General features: G+C 46.4%; 1 long non-coding RNA gene across 1 annotated transcript; it reads right to left on the bottom strand.

Annotated features, from left to right (window-relative positions):
- Positions 1-2,397: 2,397 nt before the first annotated feature.
- On the bottom strand, positions 2,398-5,592 carry LOC140594201 (uncharacterized). Its single transcript, XR_011994822.1, has 4 exons — positions 5,427-5,592; positions 4,978-5,104; positions 3,269-3,473; positions 2,398-3,052 (listed from the first exon to the last, which is right to left on the bottom strand). It is a non-coding gene; the product is annotated as an uncharacterized lncRNA (long non-coding RNA).
- Between the last annotated feature and the right edge of the window lie 689 nt (positions 5,593-6,281).

Genomic DNA, 6,281 nt, shown 5'->3' with positions numbered 1-6,281 from the left:
AGTATGGGGCTCCAACTCACAACCCCAAGATCATGAGTCGCACAGTCCACTGACTGAGCCAGCCAGGTGCCCTGAAGCTAGTATTTTCTGAACTATGGTTCACAACCATGACTCATCAGTGGCCATGAAATCAGTTTTGCGGGTATGGTAGGCTATAGGACTTTTCATAGATTCCTAAGTTACTCATCCTCCCAGGCCCTGGGCAGAGTTGCCATCCCCACTCCCTCTGCAGTCAGGCATGGCCCTGTGACTTGCTTTATGTGATATTAGCAGAAAAGGTGTTTTTCTTCTATATTTCTGGATGGAAACTTTGAACGTGAGCATCAGATTCACTGTATCATTCCCAACACAGGAACATTTGTTGAGATGGAATCTGCATCTGCTTGAGTGCCCAGGTGACCGTGCTAAGTGGAGCCCCCATGGACCTGTGTGAAGCTTGTGGCAAGAGTGAAAAATAACCATGGTTGTGTGAAGCCACGGAAAGTTTGTGTTGTTACTGAAGTAGAACTTGGTCTGTTCTGACTGATGCAGCGGGCATAGTCAGCTATGAAAAACCTCCACATTTTAATTAAATTAAATTTAATTAATTAATTAATTAATTAATTTATAAGAGATTTTATTTATTCATGAGAGACACACAAAGAGAAAGAAAGCAGAGGCACAGGCAGAGGGAGAAGCAGGCTCCATGCAGTGAGTCGGACATGGGACTCGATCCTGGATCTCCAGGATCATGCCCTGGGCTAAAGGCAGTGCTAAACCACTGAGCCACCTGGGCTGCCCACTCTGCGTTTTTAATAAGAGAGAATAGAAGAGAAAATATCAGATGCATCCCAATCTGTAGTGATGGACAGCAGATCAGTGGTTGCCTAGGTGGGCTAAGGGGAGGACCAGATTGGGTGCAAAGATAAAAAGAATAAATGGATTAAATATGAGAGGGGCTTGGATGGATCCATTATGATAATGTGCTATAAACTGAGGAATGTGATGGACTCAATCATCTGTACCCGAGGGAACAAAAGAAAGATTGGACCACAGGCAAAGGTGGGTAAAGGTGCTGGTGGTGTGCATATCCTATGGAGCTGAGTAGGATAGTAGGATGGCTTCCTCCCGGGAGGCCTCTCCCCTGATCCAGAGGGCTGACTGGTTCCGAGAAGGGAGTGTGACCAAGAAGTGGGCAGTTTATTGGGACTCCTACAATATCAATGTCCCCCCCCCCCTTTTGGATCTATCATAGGGGACCAGAGTACAACTCCTTTCTGTTCCATTCCTGCTAAGCCCTAATGCCCTTAGTGGTTGCTCTTCCCAGACTGGAGCACTTTATTTCCAGAGTATTTCTCCAGACTCAAACCTGGACTGTTTGTTTGTTTGTTTATTTATTTATTTATTAAAAAGATTTATTTACTCATTCATGATAGAGAGAGAGAGAGAGAGAGAGGCAGAGACAGGGAGAGGGAGAAGCAGGCTCCATGCCAGAAGCCTGACGTGGGACTGGATCCCGGGACTCCAGGATCACGCCCTGGGCCAAAGGCAGGCACCAAACCGCTGAGCCACTCAGGGATCCCGTCTCTTATTTATTTAGTTTTGAAAAAGATTATTTATTCATCACACACACACACACACACACACACACACACACACACACACACAGAGGCAGAGACACAGGCAGAGGGAGAAGCAGGCTCCATGCAGGGAGCCTGATGTGGGACTCCATCCCCGGTCTCTAGGATCACACCCCGGGCTGGAGGTGGCGCTAAACCACCAGGCCACCGGGGCTGCCCCTCCTCTCTTATTTTAATGGAGAAGATAATTGTGAGCTTTATCTGCCATCTGGAACCTGAGGCCTCTGAATTGGGTCTTAAGGAATGAATAGAAGTTTCCAGGCATTGTGTGTTCCAGGCGAGGGTGGTTAGAAGAAGAATATGGAGGAACACTGGGCATTAGAGGTCAAGTGAATAGGGTCACCTGGGTGGCTCAGTGGTTGAGCATCTGCCTTTGGCTCAGGTCATGATCCCCGGGGTCCCGGGATCGAGTCCTGCATCGGGCTCCCCTCGAGGAACCTGCTTCTCCCTCTGCCTGTGTCTCTGCCTCTCTCTCTGTGTCTCTCATGAATAAATACAATCTTTTAAAAAAATTTAAAAAGAAGTCAAGGTGTATTCAAAGGCACAGGACAACACTGAGGACTAAAGTGTTTGAGGAAGGCTGAGAAGTTAGCTAGGACCCTTCTTCATACTTGTGCTCATCCCAACAGCCTACCAGAACCATGAGATACTGAGTTTTAACCCTATCTATGTTCACCCAACTCCCAGAACCAAAAGTGGGCATCTGCTAGAACTGTGGGTTCTCTCTTGGATGCCCCAGTTTGTGAAGGAAGTTCCTTTTTTAAAAAAATTTTATAAATTTATTTTTTATTGGTGTTCAATTTGCCAACATATGGAATAATACCCAGTGCTCATCCCATCAAGTGCCCCCCTCAGTGCCCGTCACCCAGTCACCCTCACCCCCTGCCCACCTCCCCTTCCACCATCCCTAGTTCATTTCCCAGAGTCTCTCATGTTCTGTCTCCCTTTCTGATATTTCCCACTCATTTTTTCTCCTTTCCCCTTTATTCCCTCTCACTATTTTTTATATTCCCCAAATGAATGAAACCATATAATGTGTGTCCTTCTCCAATTGACTCATTTCACTCAGCATAATACCCTCCAGTTCCATCCACATCGAAGCAAATGGTGGGTGTCGTTTCTAATGGCTAAGTAATATTCCATTGTATACATAAACCACATTGTGAAGGAAGTTCTAAGCAGGTTGTTACCTGCTAGGGAAGAAGCCAGAGAGCTTGGTACTTGCCCATCCAGATTGCCAGCACAGGGACATCAGAGTCACTGCAGAGAACAGCTCTGCACCTGCAGTTTTCAAAGAGATTCACTGCGGTAGAGCCAGGAATCACACAGGTCCCAGCCCTGGAGAGCCAAGGGCAAGAGGCCAAGTGAGAGGATGCCTCTTGGGGTTGTACTGAGGGTCAGCAGCAGGCAGCCCTGGAAGTTGTGGGGGGATCCTGGAAAGAGAGAAGGACTGGAGTCCCTTGAGGGAACCTTGGGTGGCAGATTTGTTTTAGATACAAAGAAACTAAATCCATCTCTAGTCAAAATTTCGAATGTCCCTCAAAGGGATACTGATCTGCTTTACAAAAGCCATCTTCACTTTGCAAAATTATTCCCCAGATGAGCTTTGACACAGATTTATGTTAGGATTTGACTTCCATGCAACCTACCAGGAATATGCTCTCTGTGGACTAAGAGGTAAATGTGTAATAATGGTCCACCAGTGCTTCTCAAGAAGGGATGCGTGTGCTTTTCCGCACGTCTGGCTTTCAAGAACTGCTTTGCCACCCACGAGGTGATGTCTCCCACGTCGTCTTGGAGAGAAGAGCTTATGGCATATGAGCTGACTCAACACTCATACTGATGTCACCAGATCTAAGTGAAAAATATGCAGCTTTCAGGATCAAAATAAAAATGTTTCCCTAGTAAAACTGCTACTGCTGTGGCTCATTTCTAGTCACATTATTTTATTATTTTATTTAATAAGGCCTTTTAAGGCCTTTGCTAGACATCAGGCACTGTTCTATACACTTTACTGACATTAACTCATTTAATTCTCATAACCACTGAGGTAGTACAATATCCCCATGTTACAGATAAGGAATCTCAGGGGCAGAATGGTGAGGAAACTTACCCCACAGTTTCAAATACATTTAGGAACGAGAAAGCAGAGCATGTGTGAATGTCCAAAGAGGGCATGGGCTACAGCAGGTTGAGGAACACAGATTTAAGGTGAGGTGTGGTTGATGTGTTTCCAAGCTAACAAATAGGGACTTTTAATAACAGTTCTAAAGTCTCAATGTCTGGGCAGCCTGGGTGGCCTAACAGTTAGTGCCGCCTTAGGACCAGGGCATGATCCTGGAGACCTGGGATCAGATTCTACGTCGGGCTCCCTGCATGGAGCCTGCTTCTCCCTCTGCCTGTGTCTCTGCCTTTCTCTGTGTCTCTCATGAATAAATAAAATCTTTAAAAAAAAAAAAGTCTTGATATCTGTGTCAGCAGCGAGTCTCAAAGATCAGGTTAGACGGATGGTTGGACCCCCCCACCCCCCAACAGACAAACACACTGGCTATATTAGCACTGAGCAAGTCGCTTGTTGTCATGTGGGCAATGGGGATCAGTTAGCTATTGCTTTGTGACAAATTAGCCTCAACAGTAGTGGTTTAAACACCATTATTATTCTCTGAGCCTACTGGGGGACTGGTGGTTGTGCTGAGCTAAGCTGGTTTTGGTTAGACTCATTCGTGTATTTGCATGTGAGTGGCTCATCTTGGCTGGGCGCTCTCCTCTGGGTTAAGGGCCTGAGCAGGGACGACTGGGCTGAGTAGGTTCCTTCACATATGGTCTCATCCTCTGGCAGTCTGGCTTGCCATGACTTGTTCTCATGGCAGTGGCAGGCTTCCAGGAAAGGGAAAGAAAATACTCTTGCAGCCTAGGCTCAGAACTAGCACAGCATGCCTTGCACTGCACTCTGTTAAAGCAAGCCCCAAAGGTCGGCCCAGGCTTACAAGGGTGAGAAAATAGATTACACCCCCTGACGGGAGGAGGTATAAAGTTATTTTACAAAAAGCATAGAGCTAGAAAGGGGTGGAGTATTGGCATCATTTATGTAATCAGCTTACCACGGGAGACAGACTTCCCTAACCCAGAGGACAGTGTAGGGGTTGGGGGGTCTTTAAGGTGGTAAGGAGGCTCAGACAACTGAGGTCAAAGACAGTGCTTTGAAAATTATAAAGCACCCCACAAGTAATGCTTCAGAGTATGGTATCCTACCTGTGGGACTGTGAGTTCCTTGGAGCAGGGCTGTGTCCCTCTCCTGCCCACCCCTGAAGTACTGAGGAAAGGCTCAGATAAGCGAAAGGAAACAGAGAAGGGGCACCTGGGTGGCTCAGTGGTTGAGCATCTGCCTTTGGCTTGGGGGGTGATCCCGGGATCCTGGGATTGAGTCCTGCATCGGGCTCCTTTCATGGAGCCTGCTTCTCCCTCTGCCTGTGTCTCTGCCTCATCTTAAAAAAAAAAAAAGAAAAAAGGAAATGGATAAGCAGAGCAATTGCTGGCAACAGGGGCACACTCTATGTTCTCACCCCCAGAACAAAGATAGACTTTAAACCCTCTGGAATCTGAGAAACTCCCTTCCCTTCTACAAGCTCTCCTTGCCCTTCTTGCAACCCTGCTCCCACCACCCAGGGGACCTGGCAGGGTATTACCTGTCTTCCCAACAACGGAGGACACACAGGGATGACTTACTGAAGGTCACCAATTAATGGGGGAGGACACCCTGCTCCTGCTTCAGGAGCCACCAGGACCTGCCGGAGAGATTGCTCTTACCTGGAACAACTCTCCCTGTACCACCTGAGTGCAGGTACATGCTGTTCTGGCTCACAGAATGGTATGGTGTTGATTAGTGGATGCTTTCTGGATAACACAGGTGGAGCTCTGGAAACCATCCCCCCTGGATCCTCTCATCTGCTCGCTCTTCCATTCTGTGGCCTCTGCCTCCCGCTCCTCCTCCACATTACTTTCTCCAGACACTGTAGGCTTGCATCACATTTCTGGTTACTAATGAACTAATGTTTACTGAGCTCTTAAGTGGGCCGGGTGCTATTCTAACCTCTTGCCTTGATTAAACTCATTTAATCTTTCCAGTTTTGTGAGGTAGTCACTAGTATTATTCCCCATTTTGCAGATAAGGAAACTGAGGCACAAGAGGTTAAAGTGACTTATTCAAGGTTTTTTTAAAAATTTTTATTTATTTATTTATTTATTCATGAGAGACACACAGAGAGGGGCAGAGACACAGGCAGAGGGAGAAGCAGGCTCCCCATGGGGAGCCCGATGCAGCACTTGATCCCAGGACCCCAGGGGTTATGACTTGAGCCAAAAGCAGGTACTCAACCAACTGAGCCACTCAGGCATCCCTCAAGGTTACTTGGTAAGCAAGTGTCAAACTTAAGAGTTGAACTCAGGCAGTCTGGTTCCTGAGCTTGGGCTTCTCAGGCCAGAAAATCCTTCTCTGTAGGTCTCTATTTTTTTTAATGATAAATAAAATAATAATAATAATAATAATAATAATAATAATAATAATGATAATGATAATAATAATACAATGGTTAACATGCATGGAACCCTTGCTATATGTTAGGTCCTGTTCTGTGTTATGTGCATTAACTAATTTTGATTCTT

The sequence above is a fragment of the Vulpes vulpes genome, chromosome 10 (genome assembly GCF_048418805.1).
Source record: "Vulpes vulpes isolate BD-2025 chromosome 10, VulVul3, whole genome shotgun sequence".
In the NCBI taxonomy this organism is placed as follows: domain Eukaryota; kingdom Metazoa; phylum Chordata; class Mammalia; order Carnivora; family Canidae; genus Vulpes; species Vulpes vulpes.
This window is presented reverse-complemented; position numbering and strand designations above follow the sequence as displayed.